General features: G+C 40.0%; 1 protein-coding gene across 1 annotated transcript in view; it reads left to right on the forward strand.

Annotated features, from left to right (window-relative positions):
• Positions 1-17022: 17022 nt before the first annotated feature.
• Positions 17023-22149, forward strand: part of LOC114668760 (zinc finger protein 771-like) — a 47191-nt gene continuing 42064 nt past the window's right edge. Inside the window, exon 1 of the mRNA XM_028824685.2 lies at positions 17023-17197. The gene's annotated coding sequence lies outside the window, so the exon portion shown is untranslated. The remainder of the gene's footprint in view (positions 17198-22149) is intronic.

Consider the following 22149-nt stretch of genomic DNA (forward strand, 5'->3'; position numbering starts at 1 on the left):
TCCACCAGAAGATAAGCTTTTCTACAAATGGAGGAAATTCAGTACTGGAGTGGGCATTGTGCAAAGAACACGGTGCTGAGGTGAAAGAAGACCATGAGGGGAAGAGCAAATGGTGATAATGGAAAGAAACAACACAGGAAACCAAAGCAAACACCATTAAAATACCAGGCTTTCAATAGGCCACCTTGTTGCTCCACATTGAAAGATGTTCACTGGAGAAATGAATTCAAGAGACAAAAGATGAACTTTGGCATAAAAACCAAAAGTGTTACACACCAATACCAAAACCTCAAAGTACAGGGTGGGGCATAAAGATCTCCCACATTTTGAGAGAGAACTGTACAGGCTGTAGTAGAGAGGTGGTTTAGGTCTCATTCGGTAGGTTAGGCTTTAGCGTTCTCAGTCCCCATCATGAGTTGGACCGGTGAACATCGGGGCTGTTGTTGTTTAAATGTGTTATGAGAACAACCATTTTGTGATAGCGACGAAGAGAATGTTCTGTACATGTTTCATGCTCTGTCGAAATGCATCTGTACCAGATCGGAAAACAATTTTGCTATGGGTTTTTCACCTTCGGGCAACTGGGTCCACCTTGAAAAGAAAAATCACCTGGCAGACCTAGGACCTGTTAGAATGCCAGAAAATGTGGAAGCAGTAAGAGCATCCATTCAGCAATCGCCAAGGCGTTCCACTCATAAGCATGCCATGGCACTGGGGATAGCAAGTCGGAGAGTGAGGAGGATTCCGCATGCCGATTTAAAAACTGCATCCTTACAAAATGATGTTGGCTCAAAAATTAAGTAAGAGAGACTACAACAACCGCAGTGCCCTAAGTGTGGAAATTCTTGAACAGGTTCCCGCTGCAGCTGATCTTCAGAGTAGTGATGAGGCTCACTTCCATATCAGTGGAGCTGTGAACAAGTAGAATTTGCTGCTGGGTTTAACATAATCCTCATGAAGTCTATGGACGACTGCTCCACTCTCCTAATGTAATGACTTTGATGTGATCGGCCCGTACTTTTTTGAGGAAGGTGGTGCAACACTAATGGACAATGCGGATACAGGACATGTGTGGATTCAAGAGGACGGGGCCACAGCTCACACGGCACGACGTTTGCTCGGAGTGTTGAGGGAAATGTTTCTTGGGCATTTGATCTCTTTAAGGGGAGACGTGGAGTGGCCGGCACGGTCACCAGTTTTAAGTCCATGTGACTTTTTCCTTTGAGGGGATACCTAAAGGAAAAGGTTTTCAAACATTGCCCTTGATCTCTTGAAGGTTTCAAGGACATTATCAGACAGGAAATCACCGCTATTCTGCTCGAGATGACTCGCAGAGTGATGGAGAACTTCTGGGAACGTCTTCAGCAATGTATTACCAACGCCGGCCACCATTTGTCTAATAGGATTTTTAAAACCCATTGAAACAAAAACTGCTTTTTATGTACTTTTCAGAAATATATACTATTTTTAGACAGCTTTGTTCATTTTTGATACCCCTTCAAAATGTGGGAGATCTTTATGCCCCACCCTGTAGAGGGAGCACCATGTTGAGCTTTCTCAGAGCACATACAGCTTACTGCCATAAAGTGAATAGATAGATAGATAGATAGATAGATAGATAGATAGATAGATAGATAGATAGATAGATAGATAGATAGATAGATAGATAGATAGATAGATAGATAGATAGATAGATAGATAGATAGATAGATAGATAGATAGATAGATAGATAGATACTTTATTAATCCCAATGGGAAATTCACATTCTTCAGCAGCAGCGTCTGTCGCTGAAGCTGCTCTTCTGTCTGAATACAACAAGTTATAAAGAAATCCGGCAGATGAACATCAGGGTAGAGTACTAGAGAGGTCCAACATGAAAAACAGTTGAAACAAAAGAAGAAATAAACAACAAGAAGGCTTAAAGAGAAGGACACTGGTATTCTGGAATGGCCGATCAGAGCCCAGAGCTCAACAAAAACAGAGATTCTGTACTCTAACCTGAAGGTAGCTGATCATCCAAGGAATCCAAGAGATATCAAGGAATTGAAAAAGTGTGGAAAGGAAGAATGAGCTAAAACTCAAGGCTGATCATATAGATAATTGAATTCTTAAAACTGGTAATCCCTATGTATTACAAAAGAATTAAACACAAGAGAAAAGTAGACAATCTATTTTACTAAGCATTAAGATGTAAGAATTAGGATTAAAAAGACTTATGGCGACATATTTTTTATTATTCTGTATGAGCTACAAACCACCAATAGTTCATTAAGCCAAAGGTTAGGAGTGCAGGAGAGCTGGAGAAAGATGGGACCCTCGCTTAGAGAGGGAATGTGAACTCTTTGGCTGTAAATTATAGTAGCAAGCAAAACTATTCCTTATCAAATAGATAAGACAGACAGAGCAGGCCTCGACGCCCACTTAACTAAGAATTATTAGTGGAATCAATTAGAGGCAGGACTAGAACAGTGGAATGTTAGAAGTCAGAGGTGGAAGAATAATGGCTTAAATAATAAGAATTGTGATAAAACAAAAAGGTGCCCATTGTTCCATCTAAAGTGAGTCTGTATGCGTGCCATACGATTAAGCCTAATTCTGCTGTCTGGTCTGAAGTCTCTGAGTGCCTTCATTGGGGCTGAGGGTACCCCTGCCATGTCAGCCTGCTTTAACAGTCAACAGCAACATGAAACAGTGTAGGTCATGGGAGGTAAAGTGAGGTCAACCAGTTATTAAAGACAGGGGGTCAGACAGCAGACTGTCAATGTTTAAGCAATGTGTTCAGAACTGACAAGAAGAAGTCAAGTTGTTTGTGTGCTACTGGATTGTGATGGTCTGTTACTGTGACTTAGCTGAAGATCAGAGCGCACTATTTGGAGGAATTAATGCAGAAATCAATAAACGGCCAAAGGGGTCACAGTCTTTTCCCTGCAACTGTTCTTCTGTACACCAAGGATAGGCTCAGAGCACTTAGACAAATTTACAACTATAGTAGAAGAGGAGCAACATTAATTAAGGCGAAGGCACCTTGAACACTCAACCTTTTAGCCACATTTCTTAGATTCTCATAAAAAGCACAAGACCACTCCCTTTCAAACCCATAACCCCAATCCTCAAATCTACACATATTTGATACTTACTCTCTCCAGACGTACTTGTAGATGGTGGCTGATCTTCCACAGTTCTAACAGATGGTGATATTTCCTTGCTCCTCCTTCTGTCAGACTGTAACGATTCAAACTTCACATGGATAGAAAGCCCTGAAGATGACCAGTGTGTACTCTGAGGAGATACCATCCCCATCGCTGCTCCATCTTGACACCGGTAATGAAGATCGTTTTTCTGGACACTCTCTACACTTTGTTTGTGCGTCTCAATGTTGATAAACTTCTCTTCAACTTCTTCTTTAATGTCCACGGACTCCAGTTTACAGTCCTCTTCCTTAATGCAGAGATTACCTTGGTTAGGGTGGGCAGACTCCCATTTACAGTGCTCCTCCTTAATATATGAGATCTTTTCCTCCATGCTTTTCATGTCGGCCTCACACGTCTCCTCTTTCACATCCATTTAGAGATTACAGTAAACGATAGCTTCTCTCTCTGTGGAAAGAATAGGATTGAATTCCATCAAAACTGCACTATTATCATCTAAATACATTTGAATTTAAATTTACAACACCCTCTCAGTTACGGTTTATGCCATGTTTGATAGCTGATAGCATGCAGACAGCTACTCTTCATATCAAATTATTGTACATAAAACAAATGTTGGAGTGGAGTGAAGGTCCAACAGACTCGAACAAGACCATCTTCCACAGTTGGTGGTCAGCAGTATTCACTACTTGGACTAAACATACGGTGTTCATGGGGTGCCAGCTTTGTGTTATGAAGTCTGTTGATGAATGTTTATCTAAGTAGGGTCACAGGATTGTGTTTATAAATAACTAAGGATGGGAGGTTAGGAGCAGACGCTGATACAGTGCATTGCCGCACCCACCACGACAAACCAACTCAGAATCCCAGGACCCGAGTGCAGCCACACAATGGGTGACCCCTCAGCACCACACCAGTTCAGATGGAGTGGAACACTGGGAGGTTTTTTTTATGGTGGCTGGAGCGCAAATTCTGCCACTGACCCCCAGGTTTGTCCCAGCAGGTTGGACAACCTACATACAGGGCTGGATGCAGATTAACGTCATACCCAGGACAGAGCAACAGCAGGTTAAGGGCCCAACAAAGTAGAGTCACTTCTGGCATTTACGGGACTCGATCCGGCAATCTTCTGACTACCAGTGCAGATCCCTAGCCTCGGAGCCACCACTCTGCCCAAAATAAATAAATAAAATTTAAAAAAAAAGCAGGAAGGGGGAGAGGAATGAGGAACTTATCTGTGCCAGAACAATATGTCTTCCTACAGGAGAAGATGAGAAAGTGAAATATTAAATATTAGGTTTGCTATCGTACACTATCATGTGTAATTACTGATGCTTACCTTCTATTTTTGACATTCGGTTACACAAAGATCTTTGGTTTTAGTTACTAGACAATCATAAACAAAGCCACCAATCACCCTGTTATCTGCTGGGCCAATCATAATATTTGATTGTAGTAACAGATTTTATAAAAACCCTTTGATCCCATTATATGTTTTAAAGTGCTTTGTTCTTCTGAACTGTGAACGTCCCTGATACTGAAGTAAACAGCTGACTGACTCAACTTGGAGACATCCTTCAATGTGCCGTCATGGTGGGGATGGACACAAATGTTTAAAAGTGACGTAAAGAAGTTGACTGGATTTGATTAAAATATTAGTTTAACATTTCTATGGAAACAAAGCACAGCTATCCTCCGTTACCCCAATACAAGCTGCTCCTGAAAGCATCAGATAGAGGAAGCTTCCATGCCATTGCCATCAAGGAGAAAAGATTAAAGTGTTCCCAGCAAAACCAAAGTCCCCCCACCAGTTTCCCCAAAATCCACTAAACTACTCCTAATCACCTATAGAGCACTCCACCAAGAATTTCTGCATACAATAAAACACTAAAGACTTAACACTTAGTAACCCTAGCAGTGTGTATGTTTGTGTCCAGTGCACAAGTAAACTCTGCTGTATCATAGAGTAACAGGGAAGAAGAATTGCGTTTTCCTCCTACACAGCAATCAACATGTACTTTAATTTAACCTTCTTAGCATTAGCCCCGAGCGTCACTAGGGCAACTGTACAGATGTGTCTTGCATAAGTTTTGAACAGAGGATTACTCAGGCTGTAAAAGTGCCAACAGCGTTAGAGCAGAGCGTTGTTCATATAATGGTATAAGCTTGTCTTATGTAAGTGACAGGCCTGAGTGTTACCCAGGTAGCGGTCTGCACGTCTTCTCCTGGCCTCATACTGGCATCTCGTAAGAAACGTCTTTCAGCAGCTCAAATGTTGCACACTCTTGCCAGTGATATGAGCAGTGACGACAAAGTGAATCTGTTTTTAGGCAGTGGGATTGAAACGGACCGTGGAATCAAAAGCGATTCTGATGAATCCAAAAGTGACAAGTGAAGTCAAGTTGGGGAGCATGCACTGGTATAGTGTGTTGCAGCACCCAGTACATGATGAAACAATTCGGGATCCCGGTTGGCAACCCCCCAGGCAGACACGCAGTCCAGTCCCACCCTCTGGAAAATGACCCTCTATCTGCCACTGCCAGGTGTTACATAGGCAACCCCTTGGCCTGGTCCATCCACTCGGATCACCAACAAAGTGACACTTGTGTAAAATCGCAATTGTGAGGTGTGCTGTTCAAAAGCTGATCAGTCTGGAAAGAATAATCGGCAAGGAATCGCACTACTATTGTCCCGACTGTGATGTTGGATTGTGTATTTCACTGTGCTTCAAGATAAAGAACACAAATAACACATTTTGACAATATATACAGTATCACCATTACTTTTATTAAAATTATTATTCATTATTATTCAGAAGTTTTTCCACAAAAAAAATGTAACACTAAAGTGGTTAAATAAACAATGAAAACAATTCATGAATGCATAAATCACATAGCAAAATAAAAATATACTAATAATAAAAACGCAAAAACACAACATACTGTAAGAACATAAAAGGTCTGACAAAGAAAGGAGTCCACTAAGCCCACTTGTTTAGCTAATAGCTAAGCTGTCCCAATCTCTCCTGCAGATCCTTAAATGTTGTTAAGGTTTCTACATCACCTTTAAAAAGCATAACTCCATGGTCAGCCGAGACACGACGGTCACACCCTCGTCATCCTCCCACTGGACTTTTGGGTAACGTAAACAGCTTTACTGCCACATGTGATTCGAGTTTGTTTTGGGTACAGCTTTTGAAGAGCCGGTTTGTAGAGAGGGAGGCAGTGCTGGTCTGCTGGTTCATTGAACAGTTTGGTCGCAGGTGAAATCGTTAAGATGAGAGGTTTTTAAGAGGGTCGCATTTAGCATGAGAGGCAGTGTGCTTCTCATGAGGTGATTGCCATTCTGTGTTGTAGACACCGTGTGTATCGACCGAGACAGGCAGGTGAAGTGACTGAGCCGGTAATGGTATTTAAATAGATTTTACGATTTGGGTTCGATTTTTTTTGGATTTTATGTCGTGTCAATTGCTGTTTAAACCTGGTGCTGTGACCTTTCTGGTGAACACTGGAGTGGTAAATCTTAGCCCAACTTGAGAAATTCACAAGCTCACTAATAGTGGGGGGCACATGGTTTTATTTTTTCATTTATTCCTTGCGGTAGCTGATGTCGACCGTTGTCTCCTTTAGTTTGAACAGTTTTTTTGATTTTAGTATAGCTGCTCTGTGACAGGTGGCACTTGGAGGTTTAATTCAAATCTTAGCCCAACTCAATAATTCATTCACAACCTCATTAATGGAGAGGAACGCTTTATCTTTTGATTCTTTACATTGGCTGATGTTGGTCATTGTTTCCTTCAGTTTTAAATATTTATTTGATTTAAGGGTAGCTGATCAGTAAGGGGGATGGTGGTAGTTAAGAGTTTTTAATTTAATCTGAGTCACTTTCTTTTGAACCTTTATTATATGAACATTGGTTTGGGGTGGAGGTCTTCAGGTTTTTTAAACCTGTGGATTTCTTTGTTTTGACTTTTTAATTCATAAACAATTACAAGTAAAATAACTTGTGTAAAAGTTGTCTGTATTTTGACACTACTTTTTGATCACTTTTTTTTTACTATTTTTTTTTATAAGTCTAAATTTCAATTACATGGTAGGTTATAACATTTTAAACTGTTTCCAGTTCTTTGCAATAATAGGAACCTGTAATATCAGTCTGTGTTTGGAGTTGAGCATCCCCAGGCTCTAGTGAGGTAGCACTAGAAACAAAACACCGGTAGAAATTGGTCATTATTACGTATCATTTTTAGTGTAGTTTAGCACATCAGGAAGCCACCTTTATTACTTGTCACAAAAGTGACACACACAATGGTAGGCAGTGGGTGTTCGTCTAAGACAATGCGGCGTATGCCATCATAACTACGGAGACGGAAACAGAAAGTGAATACAGGGTGGCAGAGGCAAACAAATCCTCATAACAAACAAAACAAAGATGTTCACATGTAATGAAGAAGGATATGGCCTACAGGTCCTAAAACTGATGGTGTATGTATTCAGCAATTGAATTCATATGAGCTTGTGTGTGTATTGCAGAAAATGCATGTAACAATAATAATTGTGAATGAGAGAACTGGATGGCAGTAGTACTTTGTGTAATTAATGTTAAAATCTGCATTTTACGTTGTGACATTATTTTATTGCTGTATGACATGATGACACAACATTACTTTGTTTTCCATCAACAGTTAAAGCTTTATCAGTTTTTGAGAGTACAGCTTCAAACTCATATATGCAGCGATCTATTAAAACACTCTGCAGAATGCTCACATAGGCAAACATTAAACAATTGAAATAATGTGACATGTGAAAAATTAGGAAAAGAGAGAACTAGAAACCAATGGCAATAATTCAGATGTTGTCAGGACAGAGTGCTGCCAACAGAAAATAAACCTGTGATGGGATTTAATGCACGCTTGCAGTCTTTTATAATGATAGTTAGGTAGCCCTGGATTAACAATTAAGCAAAATAAGCACATTTTAGGGCATCCAGCGAAAGGCGGCTTATCACAGAGTTTCTAATGAGTAGGAGTACTAGGGTGTTGTACTGTTGCGAGCCATCATGGATGTAGTGAGAAGTCAAGCAAAATGACCGTTTTATTGGCTAACTAGAAAGATTACAATATGCAAGCTACAGAGGAAACTCAGGCCCCTACTTCAGGCGAGTTGTAATCTTGTCATTTTGCTCGACATCTCATTAAAAAGCAGGAAAAAACTTTAGGAAGAAGTCAAGTTGTACGTAGGCAACGGTTAACATTTTTTTCACATCTTGTGATCCATTAATGTTGAAATGCTACCAACCTTAATAATGGAATTGAAGAAGCCTTCTTTGGTACACAACTAATGAAGACACTTCAATTAAAAAAAATGCCCACCAACATAGATTTCTGTAGATGGAGGATGTTGAAAATTTAAATCTATGCCCTCAAATTCAATTTGCTTTAGCAGAATGACAAGTGTGAAAGCTTTCTTTTAGTAGGCCTGGATTGTAGGGCTTGGTTTGATAGCCCCTGCTGAGGCAGGATTCACGCAATGCAGACGGACATGTTCTTTTGATCACAAAGTCGTCTTGAAAAGTAATATTAAAAAGTCTTGTTAAGCTTGCATGTCCTTAAATCACCGGGGGACCAAATGAAACTAGGGAAAAAATCTCTCCGAGTTAGTGCTGGGCGGTATACCAGTTCAAACCGAAAACCGTTTTTTATTTTTGTTATGATATGGATTTTTCTTATGCCGCAACATCGGTTTAAATTGCCTAAACAATGTCTGGAACGTGGCACAGTGGGAAACTGTTTAAGGGGGGACCTTTTTCACTGCCACACCGCTAAACACACATGCAACGGAGTACATGCGTTAGTGGAGGTATCGCGCAGTGAAAATGGACAGAGAACATTCCGAAACTGAAGCTGTAGCAGACGATAAAGTTGAACATGATGACACAGAAGAACGTTTGCCGAAAAAAGGAGCTGTGTCTGTTGTCTGGAGATACTTTGGTTTTAAAAGGTCGGATGTGTACCTAACAACTATTTACTGCAAATGTGGTCATCCTAAAGTTGTCAACCCAAGCAATTTGCTGCACCACCTTAGCCTCAAACATGCCTTGGAGTACCATGAATGTATTGAACTAAGATTGGCCCCCTCCACGTCCTCAGGGTAAAACTGAAAAAGTCAGAGGACACTCGAGTCAGACGTCACTTGTAGACGCGTTTGCTAGAGCTACTGCCTACGACAAAAAAAGCAAGCGGTGGATCAAGATAATAAACGCCATTACAATCCATATAGCTAACGTGTCAGTGGACAGAGATTGTTAACATTAACAGAAAGTGTAGTTGGTTTACAAAAAATATTTATTTTTTATTCCTTTACTAAGACATGTTCAGTGAAATACAACTTTTAACAAGCACCTCTGGATATTTTATTAAGTCTAAATGTCTCTTTGGATGGTTGAAATTACAGTAATCCCTCGCTATATCGCGCTTCACCTTTCGCGGCTTCACTCTATCGCGGATTTTATATGTAAGCATATTTAAATATAGATAGCAGATTTTTTGCTGGTCCGCGGATTTCTGCGGACAATGGGTCTTTTAATTTCTGGTACATGCTTCCTCAGTTGGTTTGCCCAGTTGATTTCATACAAGGGACACCATTGGCAGATGGCTGAGAAGCTACCCAACTTACTTTTCTCTCTCTCTCTCTCTTGCGCTGACTTTCTCTGATCCTGACGTAGGGGGATTGAGCAGGGGGGCTGTTCGCACACCTAGACAATATGGACGCTCGTCTAAAAATGCTGAAAGATTATCTTCACGTTGCTACCTTCTGTGCAGCTGCTTCCTGAAGGACATGCTGCACGGTGCTTCGCATACTTAAAAGCTCGAAGGGCACGTATTGATTTTTGATGTTTGTTTTTCTTTCTCTCTCTCTCTCTCTCTCTGCTCCTGACGGAGGGGATGTGAGCTGCCGCCTTCAACAGCTTTGTGCCGCGGTGCTTCGCATACTTAAAAGCCAAACAGCACTATTGATTTGTTTGCTTTTCTCTCTGACATTTTGTGCTCCTGACGCACACTACTTTGTAGAGGAAGATCTGTTTGCATTCTTTTAATTGTGAGACAGAACTGTCATCTCTGTCTTGTCATGGAGCACAGTTTAAACTTTTGAAAAAGAGACAAATGTTTGTTTGCAGTGTTTGAATAACGTTCCTGTCTCTCTACAACCTCCTGTGTTTCTGCGCAAATCTGTGACCCAAGCATGACAATATAAAAATAACCATATAAACATATGGTTTCTACTTCGTGGATTTTCTTATTTCGCGGGTGGCTCTGGAACGCAACCCCCACGATGGAGGAGGGATTACTGTATGTTGTCAAAATTATAGTTTAAGTTGTTTGCAAATAATAATTTCAATAAAAAGGTTCTATATTTTGACTGCATCTGTCATGCATTATGATTCCTTCTCTTCATTAGTGCCACCCCCTTGAAAACTATCACTTTATGGGGCCATGCAAACCTGTATTAATACTTGTGTGCACATTAAAATATTTTTTTGTACAATGTACAATTCTCATGACAGTGGAATAGGTTATTCTTAGCCAGTCTACTGCAGTAATTGCAGTGGAAAATGTGGTTTAACATCCACTCACGCATGGAAAAAATACACAGTTTGAATACCATGAAACGAATATAATTTTGAAAAATACCGTGATATAGAATTTTGGTTATACCGCCCAGCACTACTCCGAGTCATTTTTTTTTTTTACTGTCAATTTTGTTTCACGTTTTACACGAGAAGATCTAACAATAGTTAAGTAAGTTGGTCAGCAGTGCCCATTGAAACATATAAGCATTTGTTTTAGCAATGTCATGAAGACAGCTACTGAAAGGGTTAAATAAATGTACTGGGAGGAAGGTTGATGTCATACACAAAAAACGCCAGGAGATGATTAAGAGATCACTAGGTGTCCTGCAAACAACAAGACTGGACAGTCGTCACATACACAGAGGTTTCGAAGATAACAGTTCAGTCTAAGAGATACGAGAACAACAAAAGTGTGATGGAAAAGACTCTTATATGATCAGGCAGTCATTTGGGCAAACCGGCGAACCAATCAGAATAGATGTATGCATTAATTCAGCTGTATTACGTAAATTAAGGCATTTATAAAACAGACCTGTGCCCTTACTTTTTTGTTGATCATTCTATAACAGAACGCTGTGATGAATGCTCCCTCTGCAGCATTTGCTTTAGAGTAAATAAAAGATACAATGGACAGGCTTCCTCCTGTCTGATTACGGACTGAAAGAGATTTTATCAAATCTGCCCTATTAGAGGTTAAGTTTCTTTTTTTAGTGAATAATTTAATTTTTACCACCATTTGCAGTATAGTCTAAGCAGTAAACATGTCCTAGAAATGGCCACTAAATATTTAGTTTGTGTTCAGTTCTTATTTAATTATTCAGCAGAATAAAACATTTTTGGAATTCTTTCAGTTGATTAAAATGGTTCTTATGAAAATTAACATGAAAGCAGAAGTACCCACTGTTAACCTATGAAACAGAGCAAACAGAAGCACTGAAGCTAAATTCTGTCTGATAAGTACGTACTGTACACATATTGTAGATAATACCATGATATAATATCCAACTGTGATCACGGTTAATAACATAGCGACATAACTTTTCTGCCATAAAGTCCAATTGTAGGTAGCATAGTCCTTATACAATTCAATTTTAAGTGGGCAATACATGTAATATAGTAAAGGCGATAAAGCAAGCAAATGTGCAATACTGTAGAACAGCAAGAGCATAGAATGATCATGATAGAGTGATAACAGCAACATTTTAGACAGTGTGAAGAGTAAAAGATAGGTGCATTAGTCTGGAACATAAAGGCCACTATAGGGTGTGACAACAACCAGTCTTTACTTTACATACCATTATTAACATTAAGTACGACTAAAAGGTGTTTTACAGATATTTTTTAAGGAAGCAAAAATGATTTGGTTAGTAAAATTAAATCACAGCCGCAAATGGTAAAGATACAATGATGGCAGACATCAGGAGAAGCTGGAATTCTACCTCTGAGATTTAAACAAAAAGCATCCCTTAATCCAAATTCTTTGCTAACACGAACTGATTCTGCTCGTAGCTGTAACAGCCATTCTGACCTCGCAGCTTGAAAACTCCTGGAGAGTCACATATAAGAGAGACACTGAGCCTCTGCGGGGGGGCTTACAAATCAAACTGTCCAGTAAAAGGAGGCTTAGAGATGCAGGTCGGCAGTTAAACGATACAAGTGTTAATACTTGCACACTTCACTTTAAAATCTCTAAAACAGAACTTGAGCTCGGTTTTTCAACAACTCCGAACAGAGTTTCACGCTCACCGATTCCATTTTATTACAGTGACCAGACGTCCCGGTTTACCCGGGACAGTCCCTATTTTTGGATCACCCATCCCGGCGTCCCCGAAAGATCAGGAAATGTCCCGGCCTGTGGCGTTTTCCGATAAAATGCGTACTTTTCCATGGAGGCCCAGACCCCATTCAGCCTTTCTGATTGCAAATCATACTTTCTACCCATCGTGACGTCAGACGGATAGTCGACCTTCTTCTGAGTCGGACACCTGCTGGTGGCCATTGTTTGCAGTATGGAAACGCACGGAAGGCGAGAAGGCGGAAGCATCGCTGGATGGTATCGGCCGTACCTTGTGATACGACACGTTTTGGCTATACTGCGCTCTGAGCCAGGAATTATCTTATTATTCCTGCTCTGAGCCTGATATAAAAGCTGATGCCTGATTCATTCATTCACTCGTCAATACGGCGTTCGAGGTGAGCCGTTTTCACTGAAGTTAAAGCTTAAACTTAAAAGAGTTAAACTTGCCAATTTATTTTGTATGACAAAATTGAAGGTGCTGACAAAGTTTTTTTTTTTAACTTTAATTTTAGTTCTTTATTCTTTAAGTAAGTACTGCTGTACACACTTTACTGTATAGTCTCAAGCCTGCAGACTCTCTCTGTAAATTTCGTCATAGTTGTGAATCTGATAATATTAATTTATATATTAATAATGAATGAATATTTGACACAAGTCACAACAACATTTGCGGATGCTTGCCTGTTCCTTACACTTACAGCTGCATTTTACTTTGTTTTCCTTTAGTTTAGAGTGCAGAGTGACATTGCTTCTTCCCTTGCCTCTGTGGAATTTGGTTTGCGGTTTCTTCTTTTGAAGTCGGGACATGCACTAGCAGTAGCACATGTACGTGGGATGCAATATTGTGAATGAAGCATGTTTATCCTGCAAGTGTAACTGACCTACGGCTACATTATGTACAGTTCAGTTCATAGACGTAATGAACTGAAACTGTTCAACTATTTTGTTTTTAACTTGTGTTCCTATCTTCTAAGTCTTTTCTTACTTTTTATCTGTGACTGACACCGTGCATGATAGTAAAAAGAAACTGTAAATTTAATGAGACTCTACAGACAAAATATCCTTTCATAAAACTCACAAACAGTGAATCAGACGTACGGTGCATCATATGTAGTGCAGAATTTTCTGTGGTACATAATGGTGCAACAGATATTTCTAACCACTAGAGAACAGGCAGGCACACAAGAGCAGTAACTGCAAGTGCGTCTTCAAAACATCTTAGAGTTCTTCAGAAATGCAAGTTGTGGAACAAAAGAAACGGAGTTAGCTGTTGTGGAAGGTACTATAACATACCACACAGTCAGTCACAACCACAGCTTCTGTTCCTCTAAGCTGATCCAAAAAATGTTCGAAGCAAAGTTTACTTGCGCAAGAACAAAGACAGAAGCAATTGTTGTGAAAGTTTTCTCACCTCTTGCAATGAAGCATTTGAAAGATGAGCTGGAAAATGTAAACTTTGTGTCCATATTCATTGATGCATCCAATCATAAGGAGGTGAAATTGTTTCCCACACTTGTTCGCTATTTTTTGCCATCAACAGGAATTCAAATAAAAATGCTTGAATTTAAAGATTTACCTGGAGAAACATCTGATCTACAGCACCAATATATTACGGAAACACTGGAATCACATCAGCTGTCACACAAACTTGTCGCTTTCTGTGCCAATAATGCCAATACAAATTTTGGTGGTGCAGAGAGAAAGGGAAAAAAACAATATATATTGCAAACTGAATGAAACACTCAGTCATAAAGTCCTTGGCCTTGGATGTGCAGCACATATTTTCAATCAGCAGCGGAGTGTCTCCCTATAGATATTGAAACAGTTGTTCATAAGATATATATGTACTTTTACATATACACCGTTCGAGTTGCTGCCTTACAAGAATTCTGTGATTTTGTTTCAGAAAGTCTATCAGAAGTTATTAAGCTACAGCAAAATGAGATGGCTAAATATGATGCCAGCTACAGAAAGGATTATAAAAATATATACTGGGCTGAAATCCTACTTTGTCTCATTAGACAAATGCCCTGTCTTGCTGCAAGGTTTTTTTTTTTTTAAAGATCCATCTGCAGAACTGTGGTTATATTTTTTACAAAATCAGGCAGCATCATTTCAAGCAACTGTTCTGCAAATTGAAAATCAAACTGCAACATGTGTTGAAGTGTACAGATCTTTGAAAGACCTTAATGAAAAATGCCGGGAAAGAGCAAGAAAGAAGTTCATTCCCATTACAGTTCAAAGGAAGTTGAAGGAGTTAGAGAATGAGATTGATACGAAGAAGCTCTCTTCACAAATGATTGAATTTTATGAAACCAGTGCAAATTACTTGGACCGCTGGTGCAATCAATTTCAAGGGATAGATATTTTTGATTGGGTGCTTTTGAGATCACAACTCTCATGGGAAGATGTTCAAAAGTGCATTGGTTTTGTGAATGACATATTTCCTGACAAGATGAATGACAATGAACTGTTTGATGAGATATCCAATATCCAAAGATATGTCACTGCAGAAAAAGTTAATGAATGGGGTACAGCAGAATTACCAATAGAGAAATGATGGATGGAAGTCTTTCAGCACTTTGTCAACCATTATGTTCCATGTGATAATGTGAAACTCATGGCAGAATTTGCATTATGTCTTCCAGGGACAAATGCTCCCACTGAAAGAGTCTTTTCTCTGCTTAACAACATGTGGACACCAGAAAAATCACAACTTAAACTCCACACATTGAAACATATGCTGGTTGTGAAATGCAATTTCAGTGATTCATGTGACAAGTTTTATGACCCGTTATTACAAAATCCTGATGTCCTGAGAGCTATCCACTCATCTCAGAAATATTAGTGTTTCATGATTATGAAAGTTACTCATTGAAAAGCTGTTTTTCTTTTATAAACTGTTTTTCTTTTATAACATTTTTAGTTAGCCAATAAAAGGTGCCCAAAGGGGACTGGGCGGTCTCGTGGCCTGGAACCCCTACAGATTTTATTTTTTTCTCCAGCCTTCTGGAGTTTTTTTTTGTTTTTTCTGTCCACCCTGGCCATCGGACCTTACTCCTTCTTATGTTAACTAAGGTTGTCTTATTTTAATTTCTTATTTGTCTTTTATTCTTCTTTTCTTCATTATGTAAAGCACTTTGAGCTACTTTTTGTATGAAAATGTGCTATATAAATAAATGTTGTTGTTGTTGTTATTTTGCTTGGCTTTTCTCTACTTTTATAAACACTGAAAAAGTGTCATGTTCAGTTTCAGAAAGTATTAATAAATTATTCACAAAACATTTCTGGCACTTCTCTACTTTCACTGCGATTCCTGATTAACAACGTAAGGGTTCGGTACGTCCATAACATACACTATACTATATAATGTACACTAATGAGTTTGTTATTTGCTCTTCAGGAAAGCGTGTCTTTCAGTCAATTTTCACGAACTGTTTTTGGCAAGATCTAGCCTGTAATTTCACGAAAAATAGCATACAATGGTATAGAACCCTACTTTGAAAATGGGTATATGTTTGTGGTTTAATAATACGATTGTTTCAAATGGAAGAAACTTGTACAGAATAAGATGCAGGAAACACGAAAATAGGGATTTCCATTATTAAAGTCTATCTGGCTTGTGGGGGACTCTGCCCCCCAGACCCCCCGCCTGGTGTCCCAGGTTGCCCCCAGAAAAATCTGGTCACTGTAATTTTATGAAAGTAAACACTGTACACAAACACATGAAAAATGAGTTGCTTACGGTTTTAATACCGCAATACAATTTTATTAAATACCAGCCCCTCCCAGTATTGCGACCTTGACGTGGAAGCCTTCCATGGAGATTCGTGTTCAAGATTCACAATTTTTCTATGAGTAACAAATAATCGATCATCATGAAGAGCCCACATAAAAACAAATGTATATACTGTACTTTGGGTGCTGAATTGAAAATAATTAAAATAATAACTCATAAAATGTTTTTTTTTTTGGGGGACGTGTCTTATTTTTCATGGTTTGTCGAGAAAGAAATGAAACTCGATAAAGTCAAGTGAATCGCAGATACCAATAAACAGCAAACACAAGGGGGCATTCACTCGAGCAAACCCCAGTAATGGGCAGACGGACACGAACGCGCTGCTCGCCTCTCACCCAAGTCGCGTGGAGTAAGTGCGAGCGGAGCGAATGAAACCTCACACGTCCATAAAGTGTCATCCCTCACTCCCCCAAACACTTACCCTCTGTCTGTCTCTCGGGGATTCCTTGTAAACTCGTCCGTCCGTCCGTCCATCCGCCTGCCTACCTCACTTGACAGCAACCCCTCTGCCCGTGTCAGGCGGCACCGTGACTTCAGCGCCGTCGCTCTTAATGACGTAACAAAGCCGCATCACAGGCACGTGACAGCTTTGTGCAAAGAGACAAGTAGGACGACTATAACGTCACTTAAACCGCGCCGTCGTCTCCACTGAGCAGTGCGTGTGAGGAGAGGCAGCTTCTGTTGTCAAGTGTGGCGGACTCCGAAAGATTCACTACTCCTTCCAAACCTCTGAGGCTGTATGGTGAACATCTTAAACAAGAATAGGTGATAAAAATTCTTTGGAACGTGGAAGGGGAAAAAAACTAACACGGAAGGAACATGTGAGTAAAATTCTAGAGAAGCGTTAGAAAGCTCTTAAAGTTCTCGGTTGTTTAGCTGGGGGTGAGTTGTACGTTGTGTTAATTAAGACTGTACAGTAATTGATTATAATATTTTGTATGTGTTTCAGCGTCGTTTCAAATCCCTTGCTTTAAGAATATGTAATGGTGCTATGAATGCACCTCCAATATCAGCTATATTAGTAGAGTTAATCTTTGTATTTACGCAAATGGCCTATTGGGGGGTATTTTCCGTACGTCGCTTAAATCATCCGAGATCAGATGCCTCGTCTTAGATAAGTTAATGCCGGTGAAACTCATCCGGGATAAGTCGGTTTTTCAAATGCAGCGGTGTAGTAGATTAGTCTAGCTGGATCTAATCATCTGAGATGAATGCGCGCGCCCGCGCTGATTGAAAAGCCCATATATATCGAGTCTAGAAAACATGATCAGCAAGTCTTTGATAGGCTGTAACAAAATGATGAAAGAACGGGCGTTTTTTTTTTTTACACAAGCGGACCAAGACCTTTTATTCGAAGGACATGAAGAATTTCAAGATTTAATATACATAAGGGGTAGCACTGCAAAAGCAGCCCAAACCAGAAAAGACGGCTGGCAAAAAGTGGCCGACAAATTAAATGCGTGTGATTTGTACTTACTGAAAGCAGCGTTTCATTTCCTATGTGTCAGAGTAATTATTATTTAATATGTCATAATTCCAGATCAGACGTGAGCACAAGGAGAACATGGGAACAGGTTAAAGTGAAGTACAAGAATATACTTCAAACTGGTAAATATTGGTGAATAACTATTTAAAGAATTGTTGACATAAAGAATCATATATAATGTAAAGAACATTAATTTTAAAGCTAATAAGAAGGCAGACAAGCAAAACACAGGTGGAGGTCCAAGCGGTCCAGACCTAACCCCTGACGAAGAGTTGACTCTCCAGCAAAATGCCCATCGCCCTGTTTCTGAGGGCATTCCACGGGGAAGCTCCTCCTCAGAACCAGTGGCAGGATGCAGTGGTCACTTCATTTCAGGTAAAGGATGATCATTGCATATAGTTGTCCTCCATGTGTGCCATAGGTATGTTCCATATAGCCATCTTTTTTTTTTTTGTTGGGTCAGTTGCAGGGAATGTCATATCCCTAGAACCTGTGTCTGACCAACGAGATTGACAAAGGTCAAATATTTGATGAAGACACTGTGTCTGATTATTCATCAGGAGGAGAGGTACATTTTCTAAATAATGTTTGATCAAATTCCACTCTGATCAGTCCCATGTACCCCAACCACATTTGGAAACCCTGGGTAATGAGAATGTTAGGCTGAGTGTGAGATTCTTTATGGAACTGTGGGTGTTCTTACCTGTGTATTACCTACATGCAATGGTATGAAACGCCTCTTTTATTGTCTGTACATGGAGGTGTCCAGGAAACACTATGAAAACCCGAAGGAAATATTTCAGAGCCAAACAGACTTTACGAATTGCCTGACAAACTGCACTTTTAGATAAATGCTCTGCATTGCCTAAAGTATATAAAAAAAAAGTGCCGCTTGCAAAAAACCTCAAAGCAATGCATACTGTCTGTGTGGTTGTGAGAGCCCGACTTCACGGAGTTTGACTTCGAATATAAGGTGCTAATGAATTTTTGAGGTACAATATTCCCCCTCGACTAAAGCGATATCTTTCGAAAAGAATTTCCTCCGGGAGCAATAAAGGATCTTGCCGATCACGCAAGCCCTTCTCTATATGAAATTCTCTTCTTATAATTTGCATACCGATATCAATTGGTCGCTCATTCGTAAAAGCGAAGCCATGACTGAATGAATTCCATGCACGGACACATTAAGTGTGTGAACTAATCCTTGTTTACGTAGAACAAACCTGCCCCGAGCAGGTTGGAGGATTAGGATGTGCTGCTATGACAACACATCCAGCAAGAATTTCAAAAAACCGACAGATCCAGGATCAGGCCAAATCGTCAACAATTACATCCAGCTAAACAAGTAATCCACGTACGAAAAATACCCCCAGGTCTTATGTAAGCGGACATAATGGCAAATGTCTGGTAACAGCAGCGTAATAAAGTCAGTTTTGGATGGTTATGAAATGAATAGGCAAAAAAAAAAACTTTGAAGAGAGTGCAGGCAGGGTGGAATGGGTGGAGAAGAGTGTCAGGAGTGATTTGTGACAGACGGGTATCGGTAAGAGTGAAAGAGAAGGTTTACAGGATGGTAGTTAGACCAACTATGTTATATGGGCTGGAGACGATGGCACTGACCAGAAAGCAGGAGACAGAGCTGGAGGTGGCAGAGTGAAAGATGTTAAGATTTGCATTGGGTGTGACGAGGATGGACAGAATTAGAAATGAGGGCATTAGAGGGTCAGCTCAGGTTGGACGGTTGGGAGACAAAGTCAGAGAGGCGAGATTGTGTTGGTTTGGACATGTGCAGAGGAGAGATGCTGGGGTATATTGGGAGAAGGATGTTAAGGATAGAGCTGCCAGGGAAGAGGACAAGAGGAAGGCCTAAGAGAAGGTTTATGGATGTGGTGAGAGAGGACATGCAGGTGATGGGTTGTAACAGAGCAAGATGAGGAGGACAGAAAAATACGAAAGAAGATGAACCGCTGTGGCGGCCCCTAACAGGAACAGCTGAAAGAAGAAGAAGAAGAAGAGGACACAGAGCATGTATAAGATGTGTCCAGTTCCTTAATAATGTTTCATGAAGTTTGACTTTAGGCTTATCATCGTAAATGATCAACCAGCCGGGCAGAATACAGTCACGAACATCAAGACACAACATGGAAAGGGAAATCCATTCAAATATCAGGCAAAGAAACAACAACATCATCATCAACAACAATAATAATAATATACAAAGCTAGTCAGCCACGTCATGGAATGAAGAAATAAATAAACAAAAAAAGAAATGAAACTTGCATAAAATTAGGACGGGCGGCACGGTGGCACAGTGGTAGCGCTGCTGCCTCGCAGTTAGGAGACCTGGGTTCGCTTCCCGGGTCCACCCTGCGTGGAGTTTGCATGTTCTCCCTGTGTCTGCGTGGGTTTCCTCCCACGGTCCAAAGATATGCAGGTTAGGTGGATTGGTGATTCTAAATTGGCCCTAGTGTGTGCTTGGTGTGTGGGTGTGTTTGTGTGTGTCCTGCGGTGGGTTGGCACCCTGCCCGGGATTGGTTCCCTGCCTTGTGCCCTGTGTTGGCTGGGATTGGCTCCAGCGGACCTCCGTGGCCCTGTGTTCGGATTCAGCGGGTTGGAAAATGGATGGATGGATGGATAAAATTAGGACAGCACCAGAAAAATGCAAAGCAGACTATTTCCATTGTGCTGTACAGAACATTTTTACAGTTGAATAAAGATTATTTCCAACATGAGGGAAACAAGCTTTTCTGTTAAGCAACATGTATTTTAGTTAATGAGGGAATTTATTTGTTTCGTGACCTGAGGCTAGCTTTGTATTATTACTATAATAATTTATTATTATTATTATAAGCAATAATGGTGTTTGTGTTATGTGTACTATGCTTTAGATCTACCGGTTCTGTATGCTGAAAAGATGTCACATTATTATTTGTACATTTCTTTTGAGAAACTCAACATATTAGATATTTATTTATTATTTATGTATTCCTGCTCTTACCGTTACAACTTCTTGCAATTATTAATAACAAATATTTTACAAGTAATACGCCACTTAAATTAGAGATCTGGCTATACATATGCAGATATATCTAGCACTTATAACAAAACAAATTTAGTGAAAATCGGTTAAGAAACAATAATGTTATAATTAATCATTTTAATATCAGAAGTCGGCACGTCTTCATACCCATCTGTTACTGTACACACGGATTTGACTGTACCATTATGGCGGCCGCGTTAGTGGCGGGAAGTGCGGCCTCTGTGAGCAGCTATCTGTGGCGCGTGCCGCATGACGTCACTGAAACTGCGCCGACGTCTCTATTGAGCAGTGTGTGAGAGGAGAGGCAGCCTCTGTGGTCCAGCTTGGTGGACTCTAAAAGATTTACTACTCCTTTCAAACATCTGAGGCTGTATGATGAACCTCTTAAACAAGAATCAGTGATAAAAATTATTAGGAACGTGGAAAGGGGGGGGGGGGGGGGGGGGAACTAACACGGTATGAACATGTAAGTAAAAATTCCAGAGAAGCGTTAGAAAGCTCTTAAAAGTTCTCGGTTGTTTCGCTGGGAGTGAGTGGTACGCTGCGTTAATTAACACTGTAATTGATTAAAATGTTTTGTATGTGTCTCAGCTTTGTTTCAAATCCCTTGTTTTAAAAATATGTAATGGTGCTATGAAGGCACCTCCAATATCAGCTATTTTAGTGGAGTTACCTTTGTATTTACAGTACTAGGGTGTTGTACCATGTTAGCCATTATGAATGTAGAGAAAAAGCCAAGCAAAATGACACTTTTTATTGGCTAACTAAAAAGATTACAATATGCAAGCTTTCGAGGCAACTCAGGCCCCTTCTTCATGCAACATGTAATTTTTAGTTAGCCAATAAAAGGTGTAATTTTGCTTGGCTTTTCTTTGTATTTATGCAAATGGTCTACTGGTCTAATGTAAGCGGACCTAATGGCAGATGTCTAACAGCAGTGTAATAAAGTACAGTTCTGGATGGTTATGAAATAAATAGGCAAAAAAAAAAACTTGGAATATTTAAATATGATCTTGGTCCTAGTGTACGTGTTCACTGTTCTTCCGTGTTTTATTCAGTAATCTGTGGTGGATTTAAATATTTGGGAGAAAAAAATGAAAGAGAGGCAGAATGTATTTAACTTGTGCAAATTGTCAATCTATACGTCCAAATACAATATTATGGCTTCTTACGGATCTATACAGGTGGCAGAAAAGGTCCAATGATTGGGGCTTCAGCGTGTGTTCCAAATTAACATTTGGAAAAGT

The sequence above is a fragment of the Erpetoichthys calabaricus genome, chromosome 1 (genome assembly GCF_900747795.2).
Source record: "Erpetoichthys calabaricus chromosome 1, fErpCal1.3, whole genome shotgun sequence".
NCBI lineage: Eukaryota > Metazoa > Chordata > Cladistia > Polypteriformes > Polypteridae > Erpetoichthys > Erpetoichthys calabaricus.